The sequence below is a fragment of the Schistocerca gregaria genome, chromosome 7 (genome assembly GCF_023897955.1).
Source record: "Schistocerca gregaria isolate iqSchGreg1 chromosome 7, iqSchGreg1.2, whole genome shotgun sequence".
NCBI classification, from domain to species: Eukaryota; Metazoa; Arthropoda; class Insecta; order Orthoptera; family Acrididae; genus Schistocerca; species Schistocerca gregaria.
The window spans coordinates 389,115,924-389,141,956 of record NC_064926.1 but is presented as its reverse complement, the minus strand read 5'-3'; the positions used below and the strand labels follow the sequence as shown (position 1 = coordinate 389,141,956).

Genomic DNA, 26,033 nt, shown 5'->3' with positions numbered 1-26,033 from the left:
AATGTATGCAGAAAACCACGCCCCCGTGACCAACAGTTACTTCCAGCAGACAGACAACCTTTTAGGTAGGGCAACCACGGCTATGAATAGTCATCTTGGGTATTAATAAACCACTTCAGCTGTATTTACTCCTTTGTTATTGGATCGGTACCGGTTTCGTGGCACTTCTTCAGGTGAGGTGAGCATCTGTATAACAGTAAATCCACAAGGAATAACAACCCTGAGATATACACTTGTATGGTAAATTATTTTAATATTTTAAAAAGTTATTCAAAACTGTTAAGAAATTATACATGAAAATATTAAAATGTTAGTACTCATATAACTAAAATATGACAGCGGAAGTTCTCGCAATTTTGTACCCAAAATTCGACTTCCGTCAGAACAAAACACCGCTAACAGGCGAATGTCCTAGAATAAAACAGCCTGTTTCCAATATATTGGGCGAGTCCTAAACAGATCATACCATAGGGCTCCCCTGGTAAGGTGAAAATAAATGAAAAACTATTAGGACCTAATTTTGGACCAGAATGAAAAACGAAGAAGTGGTTGACACATAATGAATAGATGTTCGCGGCCTGGAACAAACCCGTCAAGTAAATAGCTATGGCAGAAAAGCAGAACCTGAAAACCGCACTTACAGATTCTCCGATCTATACGCAATCGCGAACAGGGAACGAGGCAGGAAAGTAAATACACTCCTGGAAATTGAAATAAGAACACCGTGAATTCATTGTCCCAAGAAGGGGAAACTTTATTGACACATTCCTGGGGTCAGATACATCACATGATCACACTGACAGAACCACAGGCTCATAGACACAGGCAACAGAGCATGCACAATGTCGGCACTAGTACAGTGTATATCCACCTTTCGCAGCAATGCACGCTGCTATTCTCCCATGGAGACGATCGTAGAGATGCTGGATGTAGTTCTGTGGAACGGCTTGCCATGCCATTTCCACCTGGCGCCTCAGTTGGACCAGCGTTCGTGCTGGACGTGCAGACCGCGTGAGACGACGCTTCATCCAGTCCCAAACATGCTCAATGGGGGACAGATCCGGAGATCTTGCTGGCCAGGGTAGTTGACTTACACCTTCTAGAGCACGTTGGATGGCACGGGATACATGCGGACGTGCATTGTCCTGTTGGAACAGCAAGTTCCCTTGCCGGTCTAGGAATGGTAGAACGATGGGTTCGATGACGGTTTGGATGTACCGTGCACTATTCAGTGTCCCCTCGACGATCACCAGTGGCGTACGGCCAGTGTAGTAGATCGCTCCCCACACCATGATGCCAGGTGTTGGCCCTGTGTGCCTCGGTCGTATGCAGTCCTGATTGTGGCGCTCACCTGCACGGCGCCAAACACGCATACGACCATCATTGGCACCAAGGCAGAAGCGATTCTCATCGCTGAAGACGACACGTCTCCATTCGTCCCTCCATTCACGCCTGTCGCGACACCACTGGAGGCGAGCTTTGAAAATTAGCGGAAGACGGCCTAACGGTGTGCGGGACCGTAGCCCAGCTTCATGGAGACGGTTGCGAATGGTTCTCGCCGATACCCCAGGAGCAACAGTGTCCCTAATTTGCTGGGAAGTGGCGGTGCGGTCCCGTACGGCACTGCGTAGGATCCTACGGTTTTGGCGTGCATCCGTGCGTCGCTGCGGTCCGGTCCCAGGTCGACGGGCACGTGCACCTTCCGCCGACCACTGGCGACAACATCGATGTACTGTGGAGACCTCACGCCCCACGTGTTGAGCAATTCGGCGGTACGTCCACCCGGCCTCCCGCATGCCCACTATACGCCCTCGCTCAAAGTCCGTCAACTGCACATACGGTTCACGTCCACGCTGTCGCGGCATGCTACCAGTGTTAAAGACTGCGATCGAGCTCCGTATGCCACGGCAAACTGGCTGACACCGACGGCGGCGGTGCACAAATGCTGCGCAGCTAGCGCCATTCGACGGCCAACACCGCGGTTCCTGGTGTGTCCGCTGTGCCGTGCGTGTGATCATTGCTTGTACAGCCCTCTCGCAGTGTCCGGAGCAAGTATGGTGGGTCTGACACACCGGTGTCAATGTGTTCTTTTTTCCATTTCCAGGAGTGTAGCTTGCCTGTGACGGCTCGCGCATGCGCTAATGATACGTGGGCTCGGCCGAATGATTGTTGGTCTTTTGGAGGATACAAGAATGGTGAATGAGAACAAGGAATTTGGGGATAAAAAGCACAAAAACGTTTTTAAAAAAATATCTATGGAATAACAATATGATAGTGACAGTTTATATTTTTTCATAAGTTACGCTAAATCTTGAGCGAGTAATGACGCAAAAAAGGAACATGATATGGATATATTGCGGCAACGAAACAGATCTGCAGGCAGTGACCACTGAATAAATGTCAAAACTTTCAAAAACTTAAAGAACTTGAAAATTGTAAAAATTACTTTTTCATGAAAATATTTTAAAAATTGTGCACTTTTACCATTAAAAGAATCCAAGACTGAAGTGATTTTTTATGTTATTAAGAGTAGATCAAATTTACGAAAATATATAGAAATTTTAAAACACACTTGAAAGGAAGGTATGGAAACCTAAAATAATAAGGAGGGTGTATAGGAGGTGGGGAGCTGAAAGGAGGTGAGGTGGGAAGGGAAGGTGGGAGGAAACCGGAAAGAACCAGGAGGAACAAAGGGGGAGTAAGCAAAAAAAGTAGAGAGTATTACATCAACTAACTTAGCCAGTCGAAATTTGCAAAAATGCTACAGTGTCTCAACTTCGTTTGTCCATTCAGGGTTTGATGTGGAAAAAGATCAATGGCTCTCATAATTTCGACCTCCCCCGGGTTGGTTCAAATGGCTCAGAGCACTATGGGACTAAACTGCTTAGGTCATAAGTCCCCCTAGAACTAAGAACTACTTAAACCTAACTAACCTAAGGACATCACATACATCCATGCCCGAGGCAGGATTAGAACCTGCGACCGTAGCGGTCGCGTGGTTCCAGACTGTAACGCCTAGAACCACTCCGGGGATGCTTAAAGCGCACTCCTTGTTCCCTCGGTGAAAAATTCTCAATTTGCTAGTGAGATCGGTGACGGAATGTCTCTAGTAGCAAAAGGTGGGTTTTCAAGGCAGATTTTGAGCCAGAAACCCTAAATGTTCTTTAAACCTGGTGCTAAAGTTCCTGCCTGTTTGTCCAAAGTACCGCATGGGGCAATCTTTGCAAGTGGTGCTATACACCCCGGTTTCATTATACAGGGTGATTCAAAAGAATACCACAACTTTAAAAATGTGTATTTAATGAAAGAAACATAATATAACCTTCTGTTATACATCATTACAAAGAGTATTTAAAAAGGTTTTTTTTCACTCAAAAACAAGTTCAGATATGTTCAATATGGCCCCCTCCAGACACTCGAGCAATATCAACCCAATACTCCAACTCGTTCCACACTCTCTGTAGCATATCAGGCGTAACAGTTTGGATAGCTGCTGTTATTTCTCGTTTCAAATCATCAATGATGGCTGGGAGAGGTGGCCGAAACACCATATCCTTAACATACCCCCATAAGAAAAAATCGCTAGGGGTAAGATCAGGGCTTCTTGGAGGCCAGTGATGAAGTGCTCTGTCACAGACTGCCTGGCAGCCGATCCATCGCCTCGGGTAGTCGACGCTCAGGTAGTTACGGACAGATAAGTGCCAATGTGGTGGCGCTCCATCCTGCTGAAATATGAATTGTTGTGCTTCTTGTTCGAGCTGAGGGAACAGCCAATTCTCTAACATCTCCAGCTCCTGTAGTCCAGTTACAGTAGCACCTTCGAAGAAAAAGGGACCAAAAGCTTTATTGGCTGAAATGGCACAGAAAACGTTCACCTTAGGCGAGTCACGTTCATACTGAGTTGTTTCCCGCGGATTCTTAGTGCCCCATATACAGACATTGTGACGGTTAACTTTCCAGTTAGTGTGGAAAGTTGCTTCATCACTAAACACAATCTTTGAAACGAAAGATTCATCTGTTTCCATTTGAGCAAGGATAAAATCACAGAAATCGATTCTTTTAATCTTATCAGCTGCAGACAGTACTTGAACCAATTTCAGACGAAAAGGTTTCATAACTAACCTTTTTCGTAGGACCCTCCATACAGTTGATTGTGGAATTTACAGCTCTCTGCTAGCTCTGCGAGTCGATTTTCCTGGGCTGCGAACAAATGCTTGCTGGATGCGTGCTACATTTTCTCGGCCGTCCAGAGCTTTTCCCTTTGCACAAACACCCATTCTCTGTAAACTGTTTATACCAACGTTTAATACACTACCTATCAGGAGGTTTAACACCATACTTCGTTCGAAATGCACGCTGAACAACTGTCGTCGATTCACTTCTGCGTACTCAATAACACAAAAAGCTTTCTGTTGAGCGGTCGCCATCTTAGCATCAACTGACGCTGACGCCTAGTCAACAGCGCCTCAAGCGAACAAATGTACAACTAAATGAAACTTTATAGCTCCCTTAATTCGCCGACAGATAGTGCTTAGCTCTGCCTTTTGTCGTTGCAGAGTTTTAAATTCCTAAAGTTGTGGTATTCTTTTCGTAACACCCTGTATTTGGAACAAGTGGCATGTTCTCTGGTCTCTACTTTGTGCCAACGTTGCTGGCAGTGAAGAAACCCGGTTCAATATTTTTAGACCGTAACAGTCTGCCCATCTTTTCGGGAATATTGCTGAAATGTGGAATTTTATGATACATGATACCAGCGGCCATACAACTACTGGCATTGATAATGAAAACAAAAAAAATGCTGTCTGTTAGAGTAGCTTTTCTTCTTATCTTTCTCAGAATACCCCGATTAATACCAATGGCGAACTCATTGTCAAAGCCATTTTAGTATCCTATGAAGTGTATGATTCGAAACCCTTTATCAACGGGATACTATGAACCCTTTCTAGAAACGACCTGAAAGCTGACATTTTGTACTTGGTTGTTGTTGTTGGGATGTTTAAGGGGGACTAAACAGCTAAGGTCATCAGTCCCCCTTGTACTTGGTAGGGCGTTGGAGGAGCTATGAATCATTATATCAGTGGAAGTTCCTTTTCTGTAAATGTCGTAAGGTAATCTTAAGGTCGAGATATACTAACTACCCCCATCCATTGTGCTGAGGAGTAAATTGAATGTTCTCTTGTAAACCATTTAACTCGTGCACGAACTGACAACATTCCTCGCGTTTCCTATAGAAACAGAAGCAGAATGTCATCTACATACCTATACCAAGATCCGATCTTGCTAGCATACACTGGAAACTGAGTCATAGAGTGCGACTCAAAAACTGTCATGAACATATTGGAAAGGCAGTATGACATGGGGGATCCCATTACAAGACCTTGTTTTTGTAAAAAGATATTGTTCCCAGAGCTGAAGTAACTGAACCTTAGAACCGATTCCATCAACTTGAGTACATCATTGATTTCGTTGCTGGGTCTTCCACAATGCGCCCTTAAATTCGGAGCCACAATATCCGGCATCTGATCGTCCAGAATACCGGTATACATGTTCTTGACATCCAAGGAGGCTAGATGAGCTCCTGGGAGGATATTTAAACTAGAAAGTTTTTCAGTTAACTGTCCCCTATTGCGAATGTTAAAGCAAACCAAGAGGCGTTAATGCTGGTCGAGGTACTTTACAAGCAACTTCTCAGTATTGCAATCAAACCCACTATGGGCGTTAACAGTTGGACGAGTTGGCAAGTCGACTTTATGTACCTTAATCAAAGCTCGGTGTTTTGGAGTGACTGGGTACATAGGGAAAACTTAATCACAACTTAGTCATAGCTAACACTTGGTTCAAGAATCATAAAAGAAAGCTGTATACATGGAAGAAGCCTGGAGATACTGACAGGTTTCAGATAGATTATATAATGGTAAGACAGAGATTTAGGAACCAGGTTTTAAATTGTAGGACATTTCCAGGGGCAGATGAGGGCTCTGACCACAATCTATTAGTTAAGACCTGTAGATTAAAACTGAAGAAACTGCAAAAAGGTGGGAATTTAAGGAGATGGGACCTGGATAAACTGAAAGAACCTGAGGTTGTACAGAGTTTCAGGGAGAGCATAAGGGAACGTTGACAGGAATGGGGGAAAGAAATACAGTAGAAGAAGAAGAATGGGTAGCTTTGAGGGATGAAGTAGTGAAGCCAGCAGAGGATCAAGTAGGTAAAAAGATGAGGGCTAGTAGAAATCCTTGGGTAACAGAAGAAATATTGAATTTAATTGATGAAAGGAGAAAATATAAAAATACAGTGAATGAAGCAGGCAAAAAGGAATACAAACGTCTCAAAAATGGTTGTTGGTGGTGGTGGTGGTTAGTGTTTAACGTCCCGTCGACAACGAGGTCATTAGAGACGGAGCGCAAGCTCGGATTAGGGAAGGATTGGGAAGCAAATCGGCCGTGCCCTTTCAAGGGAACCATCCCAGCATTTGCCTGAAACGATTTAGGGAAATCACGGAAAACCTAAATCAGGATAGCCGGAGACGGGATTGAACCGTCGTCCTCCCGAATGCGCCACTTCGCTCGGTCTCTAAAATGAGATCTACAGGAAGAGCAAAATTGCTAAGCAGGGATGGATAGAGGACAAATGTAAGGATGTAGAGGCTTATCTCACTAGGGGTAAGATAGATACTGCCTACAGGAAAATTAAAGAGACCTTTGGAGATAAGAGAACCACTTGTATGAACATCAAGAGTTCAGATGGAAACCCAGTTCTAAACAAAGAAGGGAAAGCAGAAAGGTGGAATGAGTATATAGAGGGTCTATACAAGGGCGATGTACTTGAGGACAATATTATGGAAATGGAAGAGGATGTAGGTGAAGATGAAATGGGAGATACGATACTGAGTGAAGAGTTTGACAGAGCACTGAAAGACCTGAGTCGAAACAAGGCCCCGGGAGTAGACAACATTCCATTGGAACTACTGACAGCCTTGGGAGAGCCAGTCCTGACAAAACTCTACCATCTGGTGAGCAAGATGTATGAGACAGGCGAAATTCCCTCAGTCTTCAAGAAGAATATAATAATTCAAATCCCAAAGAAAACAGGTGTTGACAGATGTGAAAATTACCGAACTATCAGTTTAATAAGTCACAACTGCAAAATACTAACGCGAATTCTTTACGGACGAATGGAAAAACTAGTAGAAGCCGACCTGGGGGAAGATCAGTTTGGATTCCGTAGAAATGTTCAATACTGCCCCTACGACTTATCTTAGAAGCTAGATTAAGGGAGGGAAAACCTACGCTTCTAGCATTTGTAGACTTAGAGAAAGCTTTTGACAACATTGACTGGAATACTCTCTTTCAAATTCTAAAGGTGGCAGGGGTAAAATGCAGGGAGCGAAAGGCTATTTACAATTTGTACAGAAACCAGATAGCAGTTATAAGAGTCGAGGGACATGAAAGGGAAGCAGCGGTTGGGAAGGGAGTGAGCCAGGGTTGTAGTCTCTCCCCGATGTTATTAAATTTGTATTTTGAGCAAGCAGTGAAGGAAACAAAAGAAAAATTCGGAGTAGGTATTAAAATCCATGGAGAAGGAAAAAAAACTTTGAGGTTTGCCGATGACATCGTAATTCTGTCAGAGACAGCAAAGGACTTGGAAGAGCAGTTGAACGGAATGGACAGTGTCTTGAAAGGAGGGTATAAGATGAACATCAACAAAAGCAAAACGAGGATAATGGAATGTAGTCAAGTCGAGTGATGCTGAGAGAATTAGATTAGGAAATGAGACACTTAAAGTAGTAAAGGAGTTTTGCTATTTGGGGAGCAAAATAACTGATATGATCGAAGTAGAGAGGATATAAAATGTAGACTGTCAATGGCAAGAAAAGCGTTTCTGAAGAAGAGAAATTTGTTAACATCGAGCATAGATTTAAGTGCCAGGAAGTCGTTTCTGAAAGCATTTGTATGGAGTGTAGCCATGTATGGAAGCGAAACATGGACGATAACTAGTTTGGACAAGAAGAGAATAGAAGCTTTCGAAATGTGGTGCTACAGAAGAATGCTGATGATTAGATGGGTGGATCACATAACTAATGAGGAAGTATTGAATAGGATTGGGGAGAAGAGAAGTTTGTGGCACAACTTCACCAGAAGAAGGGATCGGTTGGTAGGACATGTTCTGAGGCATCAAGGGATCACCAATTTTGCTTTGGAGGGCAGCGTGGAGGGTAAAAATCGTAGAGGGAGACCAAGAGATGAATACGCTAAGCAGATTCAGAAGGATTTAGGTTGCAGTAGATACTGGGAGATGAAGAAGCTTGCTCAGGATAGAGTAGCATGGAGAGCTTCATCAAACCAGTCCCAGGACTGTAGACCACAACAACAACAGGGAAAATGATTTTCTTCTTAAACGGTTTTGGAAAGGCACTGGTTGTATTAAGGGTCTTTTTTTAAGCTGGTCAAGTATCTGTTCGTAGGGTCTACATTAGACTTAAAAATTCCATTATCTACAAAGAAAGACTGCACTTTAATCACATACTGATCTTCAGTTGAGATACTGTGTTTCTCTTCCGCTTTAATTTCGCCGAGTTTTTTGTTATTACTGTCCGAAACAGACTTGTCACTGTAAAGTCGTTCCTTGACTAAACCAGACCTAGTGTAGTCTGTACGTCCTCCCTCGATTGTTTTCTTGAAGCCAATAGCTACTTCATAGCGTTGAGCCGTGGTTAGAGTAGCAAAGTCTGACGCAGAGACGTTGTGGGAGATCAACGAACTAATCCCTTGTTGATTGGTCATAACATTGATGTTGTATGACAATCCTTTCTCTAAAAATGGTGTTTCTTTCTCATTAAAGGTTGTATCAGAACTGTTGCGCACCCTAAGACAAAAGTCAAAACTACACTCAGTGACATCCTGATGAACAATCTAGTGCCTCTTATTACGTAAGCTACTTAGTTTACCTTGATGTGTAGCACTAATAGGATCTCTAAGGTAGGGCAACTACAGCTATCCGCAATGTGGTCGCAGGCCCAATCATACTGCTGCCGCTTACTAACCTGGAAAGTGCCAACTGGTCTAAATAAATCCCTTATTTACCTGATCCTTTTTTGCACACTAACTTCGTATTTCACATCTGACAGAAAATGTCATAACTTCGCGAATATAATGTTCAGACATAGCCAATCTTTGTCGGAACAAGTGTTTTCATTGGTTCAAATGGCTCTGAGCATTATGGGACTTACCTTCTGAGGTCATCAGTCCCCTAGAACATAGAACTACATAAACCTAGCTAACCTAAGGACATTACACACATGCATGTCCGAGGCAGGATTCGAATCTGCGATCGTAGCGGTCGCGCGGTTCCAGACTGAAGCGCCTAGAACCGCTCGGCCACCCCGGCCGGCGAGCAAGTGTTTTATGTAATTGGGGATGCAACCTTTCTGAGACACAGCATATTGCACTTTGAGTAAGGCTTCACTGTTATTTAAAAATCTAAGGAAGGCCCTTTTTGCCTCAATTGGCATGCTTCCGCAGCCCATTTCTAGATAGGGCAACTACAGCTATCAGTAGTCATTTTGGGTATTAATTAACCGCTTCAGCTATATTTAGTCCTTTGTTATTGGATCACTATCGTTTCGTGTCGCTAGAACCCACATCTTCAGGTGAACATCCGTATAACTATAAATCCAGAACGAATAACAGCCCTAAGATATACAATGGTATCGTAAATTATTTTAAGATTTTAAAAAGTTTTTGAAAACTATTAAAAACTTTTACATGATAATATAAAAATGTTAGTACTCACATAACTAAAACATTAGTCATCTGAAGATGTGGCTTTTAGTACAACTAAAACGGTAGTGATCCAATAATAAAGGTCTAAATACAGCTGAAGCGGTTTATTAATACCCAAGCTGACTTCCAACAGGATGGAGCAACTGCCCATACAGCCGGCACATGAACAATCTTCATGCCTGACGGAGTTGTTAGCAGAGCTCAGTTTGGTCGCAGCGCTAGGCGGCCACCCGGCCCACCTGATCTGTCACTATGCGATTACATTGTGTGGGAAGCCTTGAAGTCTAAGGTGTATCGCAAAAACCCTCATAACCTTCAAGAACTGTAGCAGAACATTTCGTACGAGAATGCAAAAATTTCAGCTGTCCAGCTTCGGTCCGCCTTAAGCAACTTGCTGACAGGGGCCCAAAAGTGACAAGAGATGGTCGTCACTTTCAACATCTACTCTGGTCAGGTTAGTACTGTATTTCCTTTCCTCTGTTGTGTTTCCTTGCACCCAGGAACTCTTTTCTCTGTGCCACTTTTATTTGCCTCACCCTGTAGTACGGTGTTGTGTAGATAACTAATGAAAATGTTCGTTCGTGCTGCCGAGCACCCTTCTTTTACATTGCAAACTGAAGTCATTAATTATTTTTTTAAAGTCAGTAGCTCGTGGTCTTGTGGTTAGCATTGCTGACTCACGATCATTGTGCTCCGAGTTCGATTCCCGGCCGGAGGGGGATTTTCTCTGGTGGCGGCTGCTTGTCTGTGTTACTATCATTTCGTCATCGTTGATGCCCAGACCGTTGAAGTGACGTCAGATGAAGACTTTCCCCAGGCGGCCAACTGCACGGAATGGGATTCGCAGCCAACAATGCCATAAGCACATTTTTTTGCGATAAAACTATACAAGATCTTCGTGATGAAGAACCTGAAGATGTCCACTTTTATGTACATCTGCGGCGAGTAAAAATTCATATATCAAGACATTACGCCCTTACATATTGTCAGACTATAATACTGTTATTATGAATATATGGAAAGTACATTGTTCAGGTATATTATATCAATTGGAAGAGAAAGATATGGTTAATAGTGAGCCAGAAATACCGTAGAGCATAGGTCTCGCCAGTAGGAGTCGATTAGTCACTCGCTATGTTTGGCAGCTGGATGATAACTCGAGTAACAGCAGGTCGGGAATTACCGTCGACGGACCGACTGAGAAGACGTTGTAAGAACGGAGAACTGTGTTATACATGGTGATTCCGTGATGATGTTACAAACTTCCAGGGATGATGGAGAAGGGTAAAAATATCAGCTTGTTCGAAAACGACCGAGTCGGAAGTTTTAAGGGAAAATCGTTCTGATATCTCTGTCGGTGGAATATGGCTACTGGTACTGTTGTTGCTAAGATTGTAGGGTAGGCAACTTTCAGAGGTGATAGTATGGACACAACAAGAAAAAAAGTCTGGTAAACATGGGCTCTAAAATGCAGACGTTAATAGCTAAGAGCACTTGTTATCTTCCCTATTTAATTGAAAGAAGAGACCAGTCGATAGAAAACATCCTGAGGCATCATCGGTGACTTATCAGTTTGGTAATGGTTGGATAGCAGGCGAAGGGAGAAGCAAGTCCTGACTACAGAAAGCAGGTACAAGTGGATGTATCATGCAATAATTATGCAGATATGAAGAGGCTTCAATAGTATAATTTATTGCGGAGAGCTATGTCAAACTTATGTAAGACAGAAGACCACGAAAGTGTGTAAAAGCGTTGAAGGTGTTAACAATTGCAGTGTAGCAACATGCCTCTATTCCGCCTTGTTGAGTACCAAGTAAACTCTAAACAATGGTTATTTGTTGTAAAAACAGAAGTTCGTGTCGCTTTGTGGAATGTAATGAACACTTCTGAATGCAAACGTGTAGCTTTACTGCTGCATAACATTTACGAGGAGAATAGCCCTCAGGGCCTGAATCACCTGATTGTTTTCTTGCATTGTAACACATTCGTCACCACAACACTACGTTATTAAGAAAGAGGTGGGAACAACAACTGTAAACTTAGAAAGTAACGGTGTACTGTACCAAGAGTTCCAGAATAAGCATCGATGCTTCGATGGGAACACATTTACACACCACACAGTGTGGTCGACTCTGAATCGAATTGAAAGACTGTGGTATCCCTTGACAAAACATACGCGTTTAAGCAGTTGGTGAACCGTTATTTCCAAGCGGAACCTTCATTCCTTGAATTACATGGCTGATTAGCTTGTGTGTGATTTTAACACTGTATTGGACAATCATGTGAAGGACTGTCTTTTCAAGATACTTGACAAAAATCGACAGAGGGATTAGTGTCGGATTGTTGTAGCGTCAGAAATATATGTAAGTAGTAGAAGTAAAGGTATGTATGTAGCGATAGTATGAGATGTGGACTGTGCTGTTCGTTGTGGTACAAGTGGCAGAAAGGAGAGTTACAATCACATTAAGCCCTTATAACAAACAGTGCTTCAATAATTTCCTATTGTATAAGTAGTTTCATACGTTATTCCGAGCATAGAAACTTACACCAGTTCTTTGAAAGTGCAATCTGCGTAGAAAATATCACACAACAATCAACAAATGTCTGCTTTACTACATAAAAACTTAGTACTTCACATCTTCCATCGCTACTATTGTTTTTCATATCGTAATATTTCATCCAATCTGTGCAGTCCTACAGTATCGACTGCACACCGTCCAGCGCAGCGCCGCGAAACGGTATCAAGAAGGCGCTGACTCGCGTGCCAATGGAAACAGCGGGCAGCATCACACCTCCAGGAGGAGTTCAGCGCCCCCTGTCATCGCTGATTTAACCAACCACCCACTTCTGGTCGCCCCAGATCGGTTGCAATTTTCGAGAGCATCAGCACTGAGTAATAGGAAGACGTACTTAGCCTGCGTTCTGAGAGTAGTAATAGAGAGTAAAGTACTTCTAGTTATGTTTAGTTTCTTTTTAGATATAGAGTGTCCTAATTAGAAAGCGTTTTGTACAGATGATTTCGGATTTCTGCCACCTTGTTTGTATCGATGCTGACTCCGACAGTATCAAATATACAACAATTCTTACATATCATTATGGTAGCGTATTTATAAGTAAAATACGTTCATATCTCTTGTCGAAAGAATTTACCTAGAATATAGGAGCACTCTATAAATGAAAACAAACTTTTCTGTAGACGGAGCTACCACGTCTCAGGCATCATTATGATGTTGGGTAAGCATTTAAAATGTTTAATAAAGAATACAATGTCAATTGTACGCTGTATTGTACTTTATTAAAATCGACTTTAATAAAGCACAATACAGTCCACAACGGACAATGCATAATTTTATCAGACCCTTAGAGGCTGTGGATCCCCACAAAAGCAAAATTTTTAAAATGTTGTTGTCCTATTCAGAGCTCAAAACTAGCTTTTTCATACTTGTTGTGCAGATCACAGTTGTAGCGAATCTGTGCCAAATTACGAACTTCAGAAAGAGCTGTAGCTAATTATCAGTTTCGTAATAAACATACTAGAATTTGTCATTGAATTCTTCAGGTGAATAAAATACAGCATAGAAAGTTCGTTCTTTATTCTTACGAAATAGAGGCCTTTGTAAAATTCAATCACTTCTCAAATATATAAACAGAAAAGATTTCTTTGTACTGAAGGGTCTAAGAGAGAAATAAAATGCGAAGATTAAAATCATTCGATAATTTCCATTATTATTTTTTCAAACTTCTAGTTGTCAAGATAAAGTTTAAGTCATCAGATTTTAGTTTGCAGGTCTCTTCAAAACCACTAAATGCTCGAACAGTCCAAGTGGAACCTCACTGCTGAATATTACTCTCTTTTGTTTTTCCTGAATTTACTGTGTACAATTAACAGCATATCTGTAGCTTGGAACTGTTATATTCTGCTTACACCCCAAAACTGCTAAAGCATTACGATAAACAGAAACAGTGCAGTTATTTTCGATTGTCGTTAACACTAGTTGTGTACACCTCTGAAATTATTACACGAAGTGTACACCATTTTTATAATGAAATTGCGCTCGCATGTACTAATCTCATTTTATTTCATCTTTCTCATGTACATTTTCAATCAATATTAGTATTAATGCATCCAAAATTCGAGACTTGGTAAAAACTGTCATGGAAACTTTTCAATGTAGAAACCTGAAAGTGATGCGGATCTAAAGACTTTGTTTGCAGTTTAATTACATGAAGATGATACTCATTTAAAGAAATGCACATATTACATGTATATTCTAAGGTGTTGAAAAACACTTTCATTCGTTATTTCCCATTTCTCGGAATATGGACTACAAGTTATAGGTAGATGGCAGACCTGAACGTTTGGCGACAGCTGTGTTCCAACTCTATTTACTTCATCTGAGAATTCGGTGGACTGATCAGATTCGCCATTATCCATAACTACTGTATGGGTATCAACCTTCAGAATCACTTTCATCACGAAAATCACTTTGTCATTTTCACAGTTAAGTTTGTCTGACAAGGCTTCCCGTATAACATAATCTGTTAGTAAAATGTCATTCCCTCATACCGTTTTCACATAAATGATCTTCACACTCAGGGACAGAGCAGTTACATGAAGTGTACTCCAGGATCACAGTGAACTTTCAAACAATATTTCTGTCGAATCAATTAAACACCATTGTCTCACTACTTCGAACGTCCATCCTCTACTAGACCTCCCTAAATGCTGAATTTGCATTGGCGGCAGCGGGCTGTGTATTTGCAGTGACGTGTGCCCAATAACAAACACAAAAACTTCAGGATCAGAGTGACTGGGGTGTATACTCTTAGGGTTAAACAGTTGCAATGGCTGCAGGGAACAGCAAGTGGACCTGAAGAGACGAGCCGGGTAGAGATGCCATACCCGCTGCCTCCGTTAACGTAATCCGCAATGCTCCTGCGCATAAGCGACTGATAGGAACAGATAAGTGTTCGAGGTCAGCTGCTCAGCAGAAGCGAATGATTGCACGAGATAGGCAAGCGCATTTCCCGTAAACATGTATCTAAAGCGAAGCGTGCAGATGTCATCCATACAAACACAGCACCAGTATTCACTTCAGGACGACGGCACTTCGACCGTTGAAAAGAATGCGGAGTACGCAGTAAGTGTAAAACTTTCTCGCTTGATTATCATGTGCAAAGCGTCCCTTTCACGGTCGAGACACTGCTATGCAGACGCTAAATTGTTCGTTTCCCTCTTTAGGTGGGTCAAACCAAGTGCTCGAAGACTGGCCAGATGTCGAACTATGCGGGGCAGCGCTTGAAGACACGCCCAATGTCGAACTATGCGGGGGCAACGCTGTTCGGGAACTTGGACGGCTTCCCGGCGCACCGCGAGAGAAGAAGAAGCAGGTTGCCGGCAAACTTACCTCAGGCAGCACAGCTGACAGCACAGCAAGGCAACGCGCGTCCGTGCTGCGTCTTTGACGGCAGCGTCGCGACTGGTAGGCGAGCCATGACGCGGCTTGGCTTGCCTTCGCGCGCCTGGCCACGACCTTGGCAGCCATCAGGATGACTCAGCAGCTCCGCCGCTCTTCCTGCTGCTATCGCAGAGCCACAGCTGTTCCTCACGCGCTCTCGCTTCACCTCAGCATACCACTTGATGCTACCGAAGATGGGTTTACGCTCATGTGCCTACGAGTAGTCGCCGTGCACCTGTGTTTGCCTCATGCGCAAGAAAAAGCACACTTTTTTATCCGCGCAGCTAAAGAGCTCTACACACCCGCCGAGCGAGGTGGCGCAGGAGGACGCATGCAGGAGGACGACTGTTCAATCCCGCGTCAGGCCATCCTGCTTTAAGTTTTCCGTGATTTTCCTAAATCCCTCCAGGCAAATGCCGGGATGGTTCCTTTGAAAGGGCACGGCTGACTTCCTTTCCCATCCTTCCCTACTCAGATGAGACCGATGACTTCACTGTTTGGTCTCCTCCCGCAAAGAACCCAACCCAACCCCTACACACCCACCAACCGACCGAACGACCGACCGACCGACAGATTTAAAGAGGGTAATTATTTTGGTCAACCATCACTTCACCCAACATATTGTATCGTGTGTAGCGCTGCCGTGTCAAGTTTCCGACTGAGGTTCGTCTTTGCAGCTCCTTATGTTGGCAGTGTCTGCAGTTAAAAAGTTGTAGGATGTGAGGTCCGCCAGTTATGCAAAACACCGTTTTTGGTCAGAGGGTTAGCAGCCCTCTGTAATAAAAAAACTGAGCTAATCGATCAACAACGAACTTAAACGGATGTCTTACGACGTCCGCCCCGAGCAGATGCAACGAGCAATAGCGAGCAAAATGAGATTAAAAAAAAAAAAAGTGGCCAAGCGGTTCTAGGCGCTGCAGTCTGGAGCCGCGCGACCGCTACGGTCGCAGGTTCGAATCCTGCCTCAGGTATGGATGTATGTAATGTCCTTAGATTAGTTAGGTTTAAGTAGTTCTAAGTTCTAGGAGACTGATGACCTCAGAAGTTAAGTCCCACAGTGCTCAGAGCCATTTTCTCTGTACCCAAACATGTTTCAGCACCACTGTGCCATCATCAGTGGGTTTCCGTTTTATTTATTATGTAATGTGAACATTTTTACTAACTGATTACAAAATTTTGTGGAAGTTAGGTTCAAACAATAGTTCGTTTCTTTTTCTTAATACCTTTACACTTGGTGTGCATGATTTTTCCAGATCACATGTGTGTTATTTGCTAGAGGTAGCTTGTCACCTACAACCAAACGATGTTGAGAAATATTGCTGGGAGTTAACCTATCATCTAGAACGTAATTTAGTTTGTCGCGATATTTCGCGCCTGTATTCGTTTTTACTTACGTTTTCGTGTGGCAAGCCCTTTTATTCTCCGCATCATAGTGAGGTGTCGTGATGCACACGTAAATATAACACGTATTTTACGACAAATGAGATCGTAAAAACACTTTTCACTTCTCCAAAACACAGTGCAATTGTGGTTTCTTGTGTGTCCCAGCCTAGTCAGTGTTCATTTGTTCACCAGAGAGTTCGGCGGCAAATCTGAATTTTGTTTATATTTTCTTTGTGTGCGTGTGTGTGTGTGTGTGTGTGTGTGTGTGAGTGTGTATATAGACTTTATCTGTTTGTGTTGTCTTTTTTGTAAAGTTCCTTTAATGGGTTAAATAGCGTGCCCCTGCAGAGTGTAGTGTATTCATCTAAGACCTGCTTTCCTTCTGCATCGTCATCAAAATACCTGTCGACCACGTCTGACCACCACAAGTGAAGACCGCCGTATTGTACACCAACTATACCGTAACTCAATCAGATCTGCAGCTGCATCACGAGAACAAATAATTTACTTCCTGCAACGTTCTCGGTCATTCAGCACTATTGGTCGGAGACTAGCAGCAGCTAGTTTAAGGAGTTACTGTCCCATGCGTAGGCTGCTTTAACACCACAGCACATACGACTGCGTTTGATATGGTGCCATCGCCGGGAACCATGGACTGTTGATGAATGGTGTCGCATTGTGTTCAGTGATGAATCGTGGTTTTGTACTACCCCGGCAGACCATTGTATCAAGTGGGGTGGAGATATGTGGCGAGGTCCCATCTTCCAATGTTTTGCGTGGCACGTATTACTTTACTCCTAGCGTCATGGTTTGGGGGCATTGGATGTGACTTTGGACGGTTGTAACAGGAAACTCTGAGGCAAAATAGGCGACTGAAACTAACTCCTGTGGTCATTTAGCTACTGAATTCTATTTTTTTTTCTTTTTGGATACATGGTGCGTTGGAACTTCAGTAAATTTGAAGAACGTGTTTGTGATTCAGAAACTGACAAAATTTAGACAAAAGATTATTTATTTGTGAATAAGTTTGGATCAGTGTCGCGCCCATCTTCAGCAATTAAAAGCTACTTTTTGAAGCCTTGTATGTTTTATGATGTTTAACATTGGATTTCGAATCTGGATGCATGGTTAAAGGTTTAGAGATACTCCGGTTTACCTGTACCGTGTAGCTGGAAATAAGAATGTGGAAAATTCTGTCAGAGAAATGTACTGAAGCCAGAAGTCATTCTGCGCATCTGGCCTGATGGCTGAAACGTCTCAGGGTCTCAACTATTTTGGGAGTTGTTCCGAGTTTACGAAATTTGGGAGTCAGTTGTTTGCTAGATCAGCAGCGCTCCTGCCATGGGCCGCCTGCGAGTGTGTTACGGGTTTCTGATTAGAGTTAGTGATCCAGTGTTTAACGACGTTTTTGTGACAGCACAGGAAGGTTACACGAAATTCTGAACAAGTCCCCGTTCCTGAATGTGAAATTCTGGTTAGTTTATCTCCTATTTTGCGCTACGTGGATATTGCAACGCGCGCGATATTCCTCGTGTAATTGGCAGGCATAGGTCTCGTGTTAGCTTGTGGAGTTACAAGCCAGCTCGAGGAGGTGGTGACAGAGAGATGGGCTTCGCAGAGTTTTATTGAAACTAATAAACTCTGTTTCAGTGTGAATTTTGTTTTTTTTTTTTTTTTTGTGAATCCTGATGCTCGTTCATTGTACTGTTATCTTCTTCACATCTACATCACAACTCTGCAGTTCACATTCCAGTCCTGGGCGGAAGGTTCACAGACCTACTTTCAGATCATTTCCCACCCATTTCACTTTCCAGAAGCACTTTGGAAAATGAACACCTAAATCTTTTTGTGCGAGCTCTGATTTATCTTATTTTATTACAATGATCGTTTCTTACTATGTAAGTGGAAATAAGAGGAAGTTAGTGATTGGAATTTTGTGAAAACATCTCGTCTCAACGTAAAACTTACTTGTTCTAACGAGTGCTCCCCAACTCTAGAATAATATATGTGACACTGTGACCCTTATTTCGCGGTAATACAGAGCTAGCTGCTCTTCTTTGACTTTTTTCGAAGACCTGCGTCAATCCTGTCTATTAAGGTTCCCATACTACGCAGAGTACTCTAGCAGAGTTCGGTAAAGCATAGTGTAGGCAGTCTCTTTAGTAGACCTGTTGTGTCTCCTAAGTATGTTGCCAATGAAACGATTCCCTTTTCGGGCCGGCCGTTGTGGCTAGTTATTTTTTTTTTTTTTAATTTTGCTTGTCTTGGGTACCTACAAAGGTGAGCTGCTAATTGTAACTGTTTTAAAACTAAATTAGTAAATTGCTGTTTTTTAATACGGATAATAACTGAAATTTTTTCTTATTTTCTTTCCAGTGCCCCCATTATTCTGAGTGTTTGCCAGAGTGGAAAAGTTAATAAGGTGTAAATCGTTTTTCTAAACCGAGCGCCGGCCGGAGTGGCCAAGCGGTTCTAGGCGCTTCAGGCTAGAACCGCGCGACCGCTACGGTCGCAGGTTCAAATCCTGCCTCGGGCATGGATGTGTGTGATGTCCTTAGGTTAGTTAGGTTTGAGTAGTTCTAAGTTCTAGGGGACTGATGACCTCAGATGTTAAGTCCCATAGTGCTCAGAGCTATTTGAACCATTTGGTACCCTTTTCCAACAACACTTTCTAACTTACGTTGATCGTAATTGTAAGCCCTGGGCATTTAGCTGAATCAACAATCTTAAAATTTGTATTCTTTGTCATGTAAATGAAATGTAACGCATTATTTTTAGTACTCATGTGAAGGACCTCACACTTATTACTATTCACGGACAGTTGCCACTTTTCACACCATACAGAACTCTTGATTAAATCATATTGTAATTCGAATTCATCTTCTGAGACTTTACCAGCGACATCTGCAAGGAATCCAAGACGGCTGTTTACACTGTCTATGAAATAGAAGCAACAGATGACCTGTAACACTTCCTTGGCAAACCCCAGACATCACTTCTGTTTCACTCGATGACTTTGCCTCAGTGCAAGCTGTGTCCTTTCCTGGAGGAGATTTCTGAGCAAGTTGCGAAATACCGGTTGGAACGATGGTCCGTTGACTGTTAGCAGTATACGTTTCCTTGTTTTAAAATCTTGAAAACAAATTTTTAGAGCAGTTAGTCTGCTGCAGGGTTTTTATCATTGGTATTCGAGCAGTGGCTATTGGGTTGTTGCAGAAGTTCGCGGCACGATCCGTAAGTTTAATAAACACAACAGATACACATAACAGAGACTTAAGTCTTCAATAACATATTCTACTTCACTATTTACTACAGTCTGCCAACACTGGGGTAACTTTTCGATTCCGCAACTGTAGAAATCACTCGTCGAGCCATGTTCGTAGCGCATTTTTATCCTGTAAGTTCCTTGAAGGTTGTTCGATAGAGAGCGGATACAGTGAAAATCTGAGGGCACAACATCAGTTGAATAAGGTGGGTACGGAGTGACTTCCCAACCCAACTCCTGTGTGGTGTTTTTTGTCAGTCTGGCAAAACGCTGCTGTGCGTTATAGTGAAGTAGTACCACTTCACGCAGACTTTAGTCGCTGTTCTTGGCTTGCGTCTGTAATAATAAATGTCATGGTGACAACTCGGGTAAGCATTTCTTAGCTCACCACACAGTCACTGTTCCACCAGATAACACAACGTTATCTTCTGTGGATGCGCGTTGGTCTTTGTACCAGGAGTTGCTGCTTTGTTTGGACTCAGCGATTCACTTCTTCTCCTTATAGTAGAATGAAGACACAATTTCTCGTCACTATTAACGGTACAGGGAAGGACTGTTCCACGTTGTTCACGAGCCAGCTGATGGCGAACAAGCAGAGATGAACATATGGCCACCCGCTGATTTCTGTGATTTTGGCTTAGAGCATGCGCTACCCGTACACCCGCCTCCCCTATTGCATGCAAATGTCGCACGATGGTGGAATGATCGTAGTTCGTGAAATTTGCCAGTTCTCTAGTACACTGACGTGGATCATTGTGGATTAATGCCTTTAAACGGGCTTTTTCAAATCTCGAAGGTCATCCTAAACGGGGAGAGTCACTAATGTCAAAAAGGACCTCCCTAAAAGGAGCAAAATTTTTTCTTGCCTTTCCCTGCCCAACAGCATTATCCACACATACGGTACAAATATTTTTGGCTGCCTCTCTGCTTTCACTCCTCTACTGAACTCAAACAAAACAGAATGTCGGAAATGTTCCGATTTATCCACTTGGCACTCCATTTTCTAGCGTCCACAGCTCCACTCACTGTCTCAAAATAACAATATGTAAACTCAAATAGCAACAGTGATCCACAAATAGAAAATGACAATCGATAAATAAACCCACAGCAACCGGAACACCGACATGCAACACGAAAACCCTACGAACTTATGCACCAACGTAATACTTTAACAATATCTCGCGAGCTAAGAACATGGCTGGCGACTCTTAACTAAAACTCTTTCACTAATGTAGTAGGTCCGAGCATTGATGCAGATCCTCCGATAAATGTTTCCTTGTTGGTAAGTGACGTGAGGTATTGCAAAATTTGTCAGGCGCTAGGAACGTATGGTTAGCGGCTTCACACGACGTCACGCCGCCTGTGAGAGAATTTCATTAGCTTCGTCTTTCAACTCACACAGAAACCATGCTGCAGTTATAACAGTCTATTTATACGAAAGGAAATTCTTAGTTGGGACGGTAGTGAGACCGGGTTGTAGCATACCTCGATCTTATCCAATCTGAACATACTGAAGTGAGTGAAGTCATGTTATACCTCGTAATATCGTGCCATACCTCCTCTTGCCCAGCGCAATGCAGCAACTGGACGTGGTATGGACTCAACAAGGCGCTGGAAGTTCTCTGCAAAAATACTGAGCCATTTTGCCTCAACAGCTGTCCATAACTGCGAAAGTGTTACCCATGCAAGATGTTTTGCAAGAACAGATTTGTCTGTTTTGTCCCATAAATGGTTAATGGGATTCATGCCGGGTGATCTGGGTGGCCCAAACCGATCGCTAGAATTCTCCAAAATGTTTCTCAAACCAATCGCCCCCATTTGTGGACCAGTGACACGGCGCATTGTCATACACGAAAATTCCATCGTTTTTTAGGAATATGAAGTACATGAATGGCTACAGATGGTCAATTATCGGTTTTCTTGGTCCGCCTCGATAGCTGAGTGGTCAGCGTGACGGATTGCCGTCCTACGGGCCCCGGTTAGATTCCTTGCTGTGTCGGAGATTTTCTCCGCTCAGGGACTGGTTGTTGTGTTGTCTTCATCATAAATTCATCCCCATCGTCTCAGTTGTGCGACTGTATTCGTGATTTCCTGTCAGGAAGGTCGCAGTTCGTAGTAATGGACGGCAAATCATCGAGTAAAACTGAAGTGATATCAGGTGTTCCCCAGGGAAGCGTCCTGGGACCTCTACTGTTCCTGATCTATATAAATGACCTGGGTGACAATCTGAGCAGTTCTCTTAGACTGTTCGCAGATGATGCTGTAATTTACCGTCTAGTAAGGTCATCCGAAGACCAGTATCAGTTGCAAAGCGATTTAGAAAAGATTGCTGTATGGTGTGTCAGGTGGCAGTTGACGCTAAATAACGAAAAGTGTGAGATGATCCACATGAGTTCCAAACGAAATCCGTTGGAATTCGATTACTCGATAAATAGTACAATTCTCAAGACTGTCAATTCAACCAAGTACCTGGGTGTTAAAATTACGAACAACTTCAGTTGGAAGGACCACATAGATAATATTGTCGGGAAGGCGAGCCAAAGGTTGCGTTTCATTGGCAGGACACTTAGAAGATGCAACAAGTCCACTAAAGAGACAGCTTACACTACACTCGTTCGTCCTCTGTTAGAATATTGCTGCGCGGTGTGGGATCCTTACCAGGTGGGATTGACGGAGGACATCGAAAGGGTGCAAAAAAGGGCAGCTCGTTTTGTATTATCACGTTATAGGGGAGAGAGTGTGGCAGATATGATACACGAGTTGGGATGGAAGTCATTACAGCATAGATGTTTTTCGTCGCGGCGAGACCTTTTTACGAAATTTCAGTCACCAACTTTCTCTTCCGAATGCGAAAATATTTTGTTGAGCCCAACCTACATAGGTAGGAATGATCATCAAAATAAAATAAGAGAAATCAGAGCTCGAACAGAAAGGTTTAGGTGTTCGTTTTTCCCCCTCGCTGTTCGGGAGTGGAATAGTAGAGAGATAGTATGATTGTGGTTCGATGAACCCTCTGCCAAGCACTTAAATGTGAATTGCAGAGTAGTCATGTAGATTTAGATGTAGATGTAGATCCGAGGCGCAGGTTGCCCAAGGGTGGCGTCGAATGTAATAAGACCTGCACCAATGCGGCCGGACCTGCTCCGCAAGGGGCCTCCCGGCCAATGACGCCAAACTCTCATTTCATTTCATAGGTTCTCTTGGACCAGAGGACCCAGTCCATTCCATGTAAACACAGCCCATACCATTATGGAGCCACCACCAGCTTGCACAGTTCCTTGTTGATAAATTGCGTTCATGGGTTCGTGGTGTCTGCGCCATACTCGAACCCTACCATCAGTTCTTACCAACTGAAATACTCATCTGACCATGCCACGGTTTTCTAGTAGGCTAGGGTCCAACTGACACGGTCATGAGCCCAGAAGAGGCGCTACAGGAGAAATCGTGCTGTTAGCAAGGGAGCGCACGGCTGTCGTCTGCTACCACAGCCCAATAACGCCATATTTCGCGGCATTCGCCTAAGGATACGTTAGTCTTACGTTCCATATTGATTTCTACAGTAATTTCAAGAAATGTTGCTTGTTTGTTAACGCTGACAATCCTGCGGAAACACCGTTGCTGTCCGTCGTTAACCAAAGCCGTCAGCCATTGCGCTGTCCGTGCTGAGAGGTAATCCTCAAATCTGGTATTCACGGCACATTCTTGACTTCAGAAGTTATGTACGCAGTACTACCGCCATCCGTATATGTGCATGTGCATATCGCTATCCTTTGACTTTTGTTACCACAGTTTAGAGCAAGTCGTGAAGGGAACCAAGGAGATATTCGGAAAGGAAATTAAAACCCAGAAGAAGGAACTAAAACTTACAGATTTGCCTACGATATTATAGTTTAGTCGCAGATGGCAAAGGCTTCTGAAGGTCAGTTGAAAGGAACGGACAGTGTCTTGAAAAGAGGTTACAAGATGCTTAAAACCTTTTCTGGCGTTGTATCGGATTATATTATGAAAACCACGCAGTATTCCTGTATTACAGCATGAATTCAACAAAAGTAAAATTATGGTAATGGAATGCAGTCGAGCATTGTCAGGCAATGCTGAGAGAATTAGGTTAGGAAATGAGACTCTAAAAGTAGTAGACGAGCTTTCTTATTTGGGCGGCGAAATATTTGAGGGTAAAAAAGAAATTTATAGCACAATTTGACTAAAGGAAGTGATCAGTTGATAGGACACATCCTGAGGCATCAAGGATCTTTCAGTTTGGCAAAAGAGGGATGTGTTGGGGGATGAAAAGTGTAGAGGTAGACCAAGGCTTGAATGTGGTAATCAGATTCAAAATTATGTACGTTGTATGATAGTCATGCAGAGATGAAAAGTTTCGCACAGGATTGACTAGTGTAGAAAGCTGCATCAAATCAGTCTTCGGTCTGGAGTCCACAACAGCAATAACAACAACCAACAACTACAACAGTTACCTTACATCAAAATCCTAACCCTTGTGTGGTGTCTGGGGTCTTTTTAGATTCCAGCGATCGTTTAACTAAAAAGAAACAGTTTAAATGTGAATGTAGAATTCTCATCCTACAGATGTGCGTTTCATGGGCTTTTGATTATATCTGGGTAAAACATTTGTGGTTATACTACAGTTCATAGTACAATAATTTGAAATTTTGGCAATGGGGTCAGCAAATACATCACGTATACAGTACGTGATTTCTGATGCTGTATTTCAACTTTATTATTGAAAATGAAAACTTGGCAACAATGCACCTTCTTAACTGACGTTTGTATGTCCATTGTTGTAAACAATTGGTAGAAAACACAAATTGTGCATTTTTGCGACTAATTCACTGCTAGGAATTGCATTTTGTTGAAATAAGACGTATTGTTATATTTTATTCGTGATGGATGATGACATACTTTTTGAAAGTGGCTACAGTCTCGAACAGGCTTTAGCAGATTTACACAAGAGTAACAGTGAAATGAATCAATTTTTGGAAATGAAGTGTCAGAGTAATAACGCTGATTTAAATGTGATGGAGGAAGATATACAGCCCAGAGATGAAGTAGAAGTGATTGGATGTGAAAAGACGATAATGATATTCAGGAAACTAGGGTGCCTCCTCTTGTATCTGGATGTGCACTGACAACATATGTCATAGTACTACCTGATGTGCGCAAGCAGATTTCAAGGAATGTAATACTTGAAACGGCACATATTTCCGTCACGTCACATTAGACCATAGTTACAATGTTCCAAATACGAAACGAGAAAGGTCAAATTCATGAAAGTGAATCACAATCTGATGAGTGTCACAAGTTTGCTGAAAGAACATATCAGAGTAAGAGTGTTGTGTAATGAGTGTTCGTCACATGACATGGAGAGCAAGTAGATTTTTATCTCTAACACAGCTTTTTACACATTATATTACACATCATATTAATTAATGACATAGGGTTACATGGCGTTAAAATAATTTTTGGAACCAAACAAACTAAACATATTTCAAACATAGCTAGTGCATAATTACAACATACGTAACTTAATTATAGCAAGCAACTAAGGAGTTGTGATTTCAACATTGTGCATGGGTCTCTCAATATATCATTATTAATATTTACGTTTTATCATCATTAAGTTGCTAGAATCACTTTGGGGCTAAAAAAGACCCCAGACATATATTATCTTTTTCCAGAGTTGCCATGCGAAGGCTAAGACAATGGGGGACGCAGTCACGCAAAACAATGTGTCGTTTTCTCCACCATTATCAGTTGACTGTTGTTTAACACGACTCCATTAGGGAGTTCTTTTGCTAACTCATCACAATTCAGCATCAAAGTAACTGCTTATTCTAAAAGTAGTCGCTAAAATGCCACACATATTCACTAAATATGAATATGCTGAAGAAGTGTACTGTACTTTTACGATTTATGAAATATCAATGATACCACGGCGCTTTCCCAAGCATCGAATTACGGGTCGTCGAGTTTTTCACGAGTTTTAGAAAAGCCGAATGAAAGTGGCAGGGTCACCAGAGAGCACATTACAGCTGAACAAGAAAGTAAACAATAAGTTCAAGAACACATTAATATTGCTCAGTGCTGTCCAAAAACTCTCACGCGACCAGTTCGGGTAGATCTCCCCGT

The 26,033-nt window shown here is 42.6% G+C and overlaps 1 protein-coding gene across 1 annotated transcript in view; it reads right to left on the bottom strand.

Annotated features, from left to right (window-relative positions):
- Window positions 1–15,313, bottom strand: part of LOC126281185 (myrosinase 1-like) — a 225,146-nt gene extending 209,833 nt beyond the window's left edge. The window contains exon 1 of the mRNA XM_049979885.1: window positions 15,191–15,313. The gene's annotated coding sequence lies outside the window, so the exon portion shown is untranslated. The remainder of the gene's footprint in view (window positions 1–15,190) is intronic.
- Between the last annotated feature and the right edge of the window lie 10,720 nt (window positions 15,314–26,033).